Genomic DNA, 9,934 nt, shown 5'->3' on the forward strand with positions numbered 1-9,934 from the left:
CCTCACTCCATAACACCAAGCCAAATCCTGATTGTGCTGAACCTCATCAAGTCCCACTGACTTATTCAACTGGAACAACTCAGCTGTTTCTTGATAACCAACAGGGGCTTAATGTATTTTACTTATGGAAAGAAAACATTACCTCATGCCCATCCAGCTGTGCAAATAGCTTCTCTATATAACCATGTGATTCAACCTCTTCTTCCCTTCTCTCAAGTGCTGTCTGTCACTTCCTGTTCATCACACTCACTTGCTGCATCTTGTCTTAAATTAGATTAAGCTTTTTGAAGCAAAGATGCATATTTTTGTGTGTGTGTAGTGTCCGTTATATGTAGTTATACAAATAAATTCATGACATTAACTTGGCAATAGAATGTGTGCTTGGAAGGGGCTTGAGGCCCACAAAAGTGCCTTCAGAGAGGCTGCACGACTTCCAAATGGATTAAACCAGTGATGAGGGAGCCAGATTAGGCATCCTAAGGAATGCAGTGGTCTAGAATATCCACACAAATATATGCACATCCAGTCAAGGGAGTGTCATGGCTTTAAGCCAACTGTCTCTGATGCAAGTCACAGAAAGGATGGTAAAGCAAATATTACCTGGTATCTGTCTGGCCAGGAGCATGATCTGGTGGACTCTTGCGTGGGACTGCAAAACTGCAAGATCCTTACCAGCGTTTTGGTTTGAGATGATGAAAAGCAGTTCTGTTATAAGACTGCCATCATTTTATGGCAATAGCTTGCTGCCCGTTGTCACAGTCAAGTCAAAAGTTTGGTTATTAAAATCCAAATGTTACCCAGATCCAAACACAGCCTTCTCCACTCATCACTGCTTGGAATATGAAATATGTGGAGTGTATGGGTCTTCTTTTTTAAACCAATGGAACACTTAGAAGACACATCTTACCTTGTAATTCTCAGACTCCAGGACTCCTTAAAGGATAGTATTCCTGACTTACACATACAAAGATCAAAATATTTTCCGTGGTAGGAACTCCTCATTTCAGCTGAAGGTTTCTCATGCTCTGTAAAGGTGGTGGTGTGGTGAAAAGGAGCTCTAGCACCCTAAATTGCAGTTAAGTGAGGAATCCTTCAATACAGTACTGTGGAAGACAGACAGATTGCTAGCAAGCAAAGGTACATCTTTATATGGTGTGCTGGGATGTAAGCTGGAGGTTAGGCCACAACACTTAGTGCTATATGAATTGCAGGCAAGAATTTTTCCCATATAATTGCACATGGGAAGCTAGTCTAAGTAGGTCACCAGGGCTGCCTAATTTATAGCAAGGGCCCAGCAGTGTAGGGACATGGTCAGGCACCCATGGTGAAGTGGAAGCAGTAACCTCTGATTGCTGCTGTGGTTGCAAAGGCAAACTCACAGCAGCAGCCACTTTTATTTGCCTCCTTCCCCCCTTCCCCCCCCCACAAGTTGACTGGGGTGTGATTGTCCCTATCTCTCCCCTCCGCACCCAGTTATACCACTGGAAGGCCCAGAGTAGTGAGGATCATGAAGTGCTAAGATTGCTTTTGGAAGCACACAGCAAAATGCTGCCGTATACCTGTAAGGTGTCCTCTATTCTCCTTGAGCTCAGTCCTTACAGTTGCTCAGCATCAGCACCAAATCTAGAGATCGTTGCAAATGCTCAGAAGGTCCTAACATTTTGATTTGATCCTTAGGGTGCTGAGGGACACTCAGCACTACAGAGGAACCATTTCTGAATTTCAAACAATGCCATGTGAAAGAAAGGATGTGAGGAAAACTCTGCCTTCTTTTGTACCACTTGGCTGATCAATGCCCCCCAGATTTGGGTGTTATCTACTGATATCTGTACTAGAAATTAAGAAATAATTATCAAGACATCAAGTAGTTAAATGCTATGCTTTCCTTCAATGTCTCAGGACAAAGGTTTCAATTACTCAGTGTCATTTTATGGATAAACTCATAATGTACTGTCATTAGCCAACAATTTTCAAAGGAAATAAGTTAATGAGGTCTAAGAAAATGTAGGAGTTTTTACCTTAATTACCTGGTTCATAGATCAGAGTAATTATATTTCAACAGATTTCATGTATAATCTAAAAGTAATTACTGCAGCTGCCAGCTGTTAAAATACTAAGCTAATTGTGCTTCAGAAAAGTTTGAAAACAATTTTTTGACCTTTTCTATGTTTGACTTAGATTCAACTCCACATAGTCTTTGACGGGGGGGAGGGGGGGAAGCTGACAACACAAATGTTTAGACAAATTAATGGTGGGTACAGCAGAACTTACTACATTTAGAATGCACGTGCAGAACATGTTTTTAAAAGAAGCTATTTCTTCACATCAATAGCTTCTTAAGGATGATCAAAAATTTCAGAACTTTGGGGGAAAGAAACTACACACAACCCAGCAGCCCTGGGAACATATAGTGGAATACAGGACTGTCCCCTGGCACAAGAGCCCCCTAACTACTGTACTGCAGTCTCTTGCTCATTCTACCCCTCTTTTTCTTTCCAAGTGAATCTTGAATTCTTTCCTGCAGTGCAGAATATCATTTGACAGGAGGACTGGAGGCTTTCCCGACAGAGCTTGGCAACTTACATGGTGATTAGGGCACCTTAGTGGGAGGTGAGAGATATGGATTTGAATCTCCTCAAGCTGGGAAAGGAGTTGAACTCAGATCCTCTGCATCCTAGTCCCCAGGCTATTATACAAATGAGGTACCACCATCATCTCATCCAGAGTTTTAGGAGAAGACTGGCCCTTGCTTATTTTTGGAAAGAGATGAGATGGACCCTTGCCTTTTGTAATGGGATTTTGGCTGTGGGTCCTAGATGAAAAGAGGCATGTCCCTGAAGTCTTGAAGAAGCCATCATAGTGGGACAGAAGACGTGCCTGCCTAGGACCATTGATTTTCCCCATGCACTGTATATGGTGCTGAGGCACCTAGAACAGGCTTCCAGATTGCACTCCAACTATGTTTAAAAAAATAGGAGTGACCCTGGACTCCATTTTTGTAGTGATGTGTTAGAGCACTTGCTGTGACTCTATCCATTCATAGATTCATAGATGTTAGGGTCGGAAGGGACCTCAATAGATCGAGTCTGACCCCCTGCATAGGCAGGAAAGAGTGCTGGGTCTAGATGACCCCAGCTAGATGCTTATCTAACCTCCTTGAAGACCCCCAGGGTAGGGGAGAGCACCACCTCCCTTAGGAGCCCATTCCAGACCTTGGCCACTCGAACTGTGAAGTTCTTCCTACCGTCCAATCTAAATCTGCTCTCTGCTAGCTTGTGGCCATTATTTCTTGTAACCCCTGGGGGCTTCTTGGTGAATAAAACCTCACCAATTCCCTTCTGTGCCCCTGTGATGAACTCATAGGCAGCCACAAGGTCGCCTCTCAACCTTCTCTTGCGGAGGCTGAAAAGGTCCAGGTTCTCTAGTCTCTCCTCGTAGGGCTTGGTCTGCAGGCCCTTAACCATACTAGTGGCCCTTCTCTGGACCCTCTCCAGGTTATCTGCATCCCTCTTGAAGTGCGGCGCCCAGAATTGCACGCAGTACTCCAACTGCGGTCTGACCAGTGCCCGATAGAGGGGAAGTATCACCTCCTTGGATCTATTCGTCATGCATCTACTGATTTACGATAAAGTGCCATTGGCTTTTCTGATGGCTTCGTCACACTGCCGACTCACGTTCATCTTGGAGTCCACTAGGACTCCAAGATCCCTTTCCACTTCCATGCCACCCAGCAGGTCATTCCCTAGGCTGTAGGTGTGCTGGACATTTTTCCTCCCTAGGTGCAGCACTTTGCATTTCTCCTTGTTGAACTGCATCCTGTTGTTTTCTGCCCACTTGTCCAACCTGTCCAGGTCTGCCTGCAGCTGTTCCCTGCCCTCAGGCGTGTCCACTTCTCCCCATAGCTTTGTGTCATCTGCAAACTTGGACAGAGTACATTTTACTCCCTCATCCAAGTCGCTGATGAAGACATTAAAGAGTATCGGTCCAAGGACCGAGCCCTGCGGGACCCCACTGCCCACACCCTTCCAGGTCGAAACCGACCCATCCACCACGACTCTTTGGGTGCGACCCTCTAGCCAATTCGCCACCCACCGGACTGTGTAGTCATCCACGTCACAGCCTCTTAACTTGTTCACCAGTATGGGGTGGGATACCATATCAAAGGCCTTCCTGAAGTCTAAGTATACAACATCCACCCCTCCTCCTGTGTCCAGGCGTTTCGTAACCTGGTCATAAAAAGAGACTAGATTAGTCAGGCACGATCTGCCTGCTATGAACCCATGCTGATTTCCCCTCAGCATAATTTGTCCTGCCGGGCTCTCGCAAATGTGAGCCTTGATAATTTTTTCAAAGATTTTGCCAAGGATGGAGGTGAGACTGACTGGCCTATAGTTGCCCGGGTCCTCCTTCCACCCCTTCTTGAAGATGGGGACCACATTGGCCCTTTTCCAGTCCTCTGGGACTTTGCCCGTGCGCCATGAGCGTTCAAATATTCCCGCCAGTGGCTCTGCAATGATGTCGGCCAGTGCCTTCAGCACCCTCGGATGTAGCTCATCCGGGCCTGCCGACTTAAAGGCATCCAGTTCTTCCAAGTGACTCTGCACCATCCCAGGGTCTACGCATGGAAGTCTGGCGCCTTGCTGCTGCCTCTCTACAACCCCAGTGAGAGACTTGTCGTGCCCCTCGCTTAGGAACACTGAGGCAAAGAACTCGTTGAGGAGTTCAGCCCTGTCTGTCACCAATTGCTTCTGCCCATTTAGCAGGGGTCCTATTCCTCCCTGGGCCTTCCTTTTACTCCCTATATATCTAAAAACAATTTCTTGTTGTCCTTTACTTGGGATGCCATCCTCAGCTCCATGGTAGCTTTGGCCCGTCTAACTGCCTCCCTACAAGCGCAAGCAGAGGAGGTATACTCCTCTTTGGTAATCTCTCCCTGTTTCCACTTTTTATGTGCTCCCCTTTTGGCCCTTAGGCTGCCCTGGATTTCTCTGGTCAGCCAAGGAAGCCTCCTGGCCCCTTTCCCTCTTTTTCTTCGCATCGGGATTGTCTCGCTTTGTGCCCGAAGGATCGTTTCCTTAAGGCACAGCCACCCTTTTTGGGCTCCCATCCCTTCAAAACTCCTACTCTGCAGTGCATCCTTGACTAATCACCTGAGTTCATTGAAATCAGCTTTCCTAAAGTCTAGCACTTTCACCCTACTAGTTACCTTACCCAGTCGACGTCTTATGGTGATTTCTATTATTAGGTGTTCACTGTCCCCCAGATGGCTACCGATCTGTAGGTCCCCTACCATGTCATCCCCCGTTGCCAATACCAGATCCAGTATGGCATTCCCCCTAGTGGGACCATGTACCTCCTGTGTCAGGTGGAGGTCCTGTACACAGGTTAGAAACCTGCGTGAACGGTGGGACTTTGCCATCTGCGTCTCCCAGCAGATGTCCGGGTAGTTTAGGTCCCCCATGACTACCGCCTCTTTAGCTTTTATTGTCTCCGAGAGCTGCCTCAGGAGCCCCGAATCTATTTCTTCCCCTTGGTGTGGGGATCCCCCTTGGTGGTAGGGGCCCTTTTGGTGGCCCCTACCACCAAATCCCTTTCTCCTTTCCCCTCATGTAGCCTAACCCACAATCCTTCTACTTCCTCATCCTTTGATTCCATCTTGATGAGGGTTGATGTATATTGCTCATTGACATAGAGCGCAACCCCTTCCCCCCTTTTCCCCACCCTGTCCTTTCTGTACAATCTATAACCCTCAATATGTACCACCCAGTCGTGGGATGAATCCTACCAGGTCTCTTTTAGCCCCACTAAGTCATAGGTGTTTTGTGCAAGCAGGAGCGCTAGTTCATCCTGCTTGTTCCCCATGCTCCTAGCATAGGAGCATATAGGCACTTGAACCCTGTGACTGGTGCCTTTGCTGCCCCCCCCCCGCTCCAAGTCCCAAGGGACCCCTTATTTCTTACCTTCTCGTTGCTTACCTGTGTTGTAGTGCTGGCTGCCTCATGGCTTGCAGGTTCCCAATGTTCTCCTTCTTCAGGCTGGGCTGTCCTTGTGGGTGCCACATGGTTTGGTGGTCCACAGCTTCCCCCGCCCTCATCTTCCCCTCCCCCCAATGAGCCTAGTTTAAAGCCCACCAGAGGAGATCCGCCAACCTAGAAGAAAACACACGCTTACCTTTGGGGACAGGTGAAGCCCATCCCAACTGAGCATGTCCCTCGTCGTAATGTGCGGATCGTTGTCCAGGAAGCTGAAGCCTGCCTCGAGACACCACTGCTGAAGCCTCCAGTTGGTCTCTCTGATGCAGTTCTCATGCCATCTTCCACGTCCATTCACTGGTAGGATGGAAGAGAATACCACCTGTGCACCGAACTCCCTCAGCACGCCGCTGTGCTACCATGTTCAGCACTGTAGTGCCCACATCCCTTTCAGGATCTAGCTCTGTGTTTTATGAATTAATGAATCCATTTATTTATAAAATGAATGGACTACATGTTCAGAGTTTTAAGGATTATTTGCACTATTTAATATGATGAACTGCCTCAGAGAGTCAGTAGGAGTCCAGCTGAGGAAGGAAGGCGGGGATATCTTTCCTGTATTTTTGCCCCAGCTACAAGGGGGGTGCTCCAGCAGGGAGGTGAGAAGCTCATGGGTTAGGGAGTTTGAAAAAACCTTTAGAGAAACTGAGGCAGGGGGTATGTTAGGAGGGCCAGCATTGCTACAAGGTGTTTATGATTGCTACAAAATATTAATCAATTTGATTTAAAAGATGTAATTAACAGGAAATAAATTGGTCCATCTCTAAGTCATGTCCCCCAGGGTAACAGTTACAGTGGACAAAGAGAATCCTTAATGCCTTCCAGCCCTTCTCTTCAACAATGTTAAACAATAAATATCAGCTGCCTGGGTGCTGAGCATGAGGGGCTTCAGACTGTGTGCAGAGGGGCAGACAAAGCTTGTACAAACTAGGCTGAGGGAAAAAAAAACACCCTAATTTTCAGAAAGAATAGCCAAGTTTCTGGACTAGAAAACAGGTGTAACATGACTAGACGTAAATGGAACAAACAACTGTACTTCCCTTCTGTGGGAAAAGATGACAGAGGAATTAGAGACAGTAGGGATTCTTTATGTTAGCAATATTTGTGTACCTTGAGGAAGGGTCGCTTATGCTCAAAAGCTGGTTTCAGATCTTTCCCAACAACACAGTTAGCCCAATAAAAGGCATCATATCCAAGAAATCTTGCCTCTATGTAAACAAGTCATTGATATATGAAATGCCCCAGAAAATAAATGTCACTCACCCTTCCCCAAGCCCTTAATCTGTCCCCAACACAACAGTGAAATTATGAAGGCATTGGGTACACTGATGGAAAAGGGAGGATGCAAAAAAAAATGTTTCTCAGCCCCCACCCCACTATCCCCTTTCAAAAAGCAAGCTCTGCTACTTCGTTGAAGCTAGACATGAACGGGCAGCAGGTGCATCACTATTCTCACGGCAACAGAAGCAGCTTCAAAGGGAATTCAGAAGTGTACAGGGGAGCACATGCAAAAGTCACCGCAGGATGAAAGCCCAGGCAACCACTTAATTATGTTCTGCCTGTTTATTTATCTCTCTCTCTCTCAGAAGAAAAACTAAGGAGGGAGGAGGGGGAGAGAGAGAGAGAAGGATCTCTCATGGTGAGATGGAAAGACAATCCAGGAGGAGAGACAAATAGTCAAGTCTATCACTGGCAGGCACAAGAGCACTCACATCTCTACACAAAAAGTAGCGGGGTGGAATAGGGGAGACAGTGATATCCCCTGCTTCTAATCTTTGAAATGGAAGAAAACAAATTCTCTTCTCAAAGACTGTAGGGTATTAATGTGGTGACAGTGTTGCAAGAGGGGCAGCACAGCAAAAAATTAAAATGACACTTGGGCAAACTTAAGAGAGGGAACTAAAGGCATCAAATGTGCTAAATGGAGAGATAACAAGTCTGAACAACAGCTTCTCTTTGGAAAAAGCATTGTAAATAAGGTTTTATCTGACACACAAAGCAGCAGCACATAGTTTTTAAACAAAAGGCTTTTTGGCATTTAAAGAAGAATGCAGGAAGAAAAGCTTTTTGGTACCAGGCACAAAGGCTGAATATGTGTAAAATGTCATCTTAGTACAAACTTGCCTGCACATAGAAAAGTTTTTCTTGAACAACTCCATACATAGACAAGCCTTCTTTGAAAACACAGCTAATGGAAATACTCATTAATATGAACATGAAATGTCCCTAAGGCCATGTACAGAAGTTCAAAAAGCCGGGGGAAGAATCGAGATAAGTGACATGGTTTTCTCTGAGTGAGTGAATGTAGATCAGAAGTGAACAGTATACATGTTCACCCTTGTGGGGAACACATGGGTAGCTTGAGCTGGTGGAGGCCAATAGTTGGAGCATGCTCCTGCATGCCTCCCAGTGTGCTCTGCAGGCTCCTCAAGCTGCCGGAAACTGCTGAGTGCAGACAAGCAACTGAGCTCCACCCCGATTGGCTGTAAGGCATGGGCAACCATGTCCCCGACTCCACTCGACCTCACTGTAGACCCTCCCCTGCACCCCACCCACAGGCTTCCAGAAAAGTCCCAGAGGGAGTGCCCTCCCTTGTTAATTGCACGTGCCTCTGTGTCCTCGCCTGCCTGTGCCTCACCACCCACGCCCAAGCTCCCAGACCCAGGATCTGTAATGTATTTTTCTTGTTACCCTGCAAGTCTCTTGCTGGAGGCTCCAGGACATCATGTGCAGCCATCTGGACATGACCTGGCATTTGGTTGTCATGGAATGTGGCCTCCTGCCAATGAGTTAGCCACTAGCTGTCCTGAGCAGGGCCTGCATCCACCAAGCATCCTGTTCTGGGCCACTGACTTCCACATGGCCAAAAAAATCACAAAGCCACCCAGGATACCATGGATGCTGGGGTGTACTTCCAGACCATCAAGCACCAATTCTGGGCCCACACCACCAGCAGCAACTGGTGAGAGTGGATCATCCTGGACACCTGAGAAGATGAACAGTGGATCCAAACCTTTCGCATGCACTGGGCCATCTTTCATAGACATTGTTACCCAGGTGGCCCCCTACATGACACAACAGTATGCAGCCACCCTTCTGTCCAGAGAAGTATGTGACCATCACTATCTTGAAACTGGCCAACGCTGGCAGTCTCTGCCATGTTGGCAACCATTTCAGTGTGGACAAGTCCACAGCTACAGAGGCCATCCAGGAGGTATGTCTGGTCATCCAGGACATCCTGGCCAACCACTTCATCTGCCTCATCAACCTGCAGGGGGTGTCAGCAGCTTCTGCTGCATAGGCTTCCCCAACTGCCTGGGAGCCATGGGTGGTAAACACATCCCCATCCTCTGCCTGCCCCAAGGCATCTGGGCATCCACCAACTACATGGGCTACTTCTCCATCATTCAGTAAGGTGTTGTTGACCACCAGGGCCATTTTACCCACATCTTCACTAGCTGGGTGTGCACCGCCCACATCTTCTACAACTCCCCCTCCCCCAGATGATAGAGAATGGGCTGAGGTCCCCAGCATCAGTGGCAGTAGTGTCCTCATCACTCCCCTCATCATCAGGGACCCAGATTACACCCTCCTACACCCAGCTCATGAAGACCTATATGGGGCAGGTGGACTACCAAAAGTGGCACTCCAACTACTGCCTGATCAGATGACACATGACTGTGGAGTTGTGCCTGCAGCTGCCTCAAGGTAGCAGAGGAGTACAACCTGCCACACCTCATCATCACTGCATGCATCCTCCACAACACCTGTGAGATTAGGGGAGAGGTATTCTGCAAAGCCTGGGCACAAGAAGCAGAGTACACAGACCAGGCATGGTAGGTTTAGCATATGCAGTGCAGGGAGGCTGGGGAGAGTGAGCCCCCCCCCCCCCCCCCGTAAGA

The sequence above is a fragment of the Alligator mississippiensis genome, chromosome 1 (assembly GCF_030867095.1).
Source record: "Alligator mississippiensis isolate rAllMis1 chromosome 1, rAllMis1, whole genome shotgun sequence".
Classification (NCBI taxonomy): domain Eukaryota; kingdom Metazoa; phylum Chordata; order Crocodylia; family Alligatoridae; genus Alligator; species Alligator mississippiensis.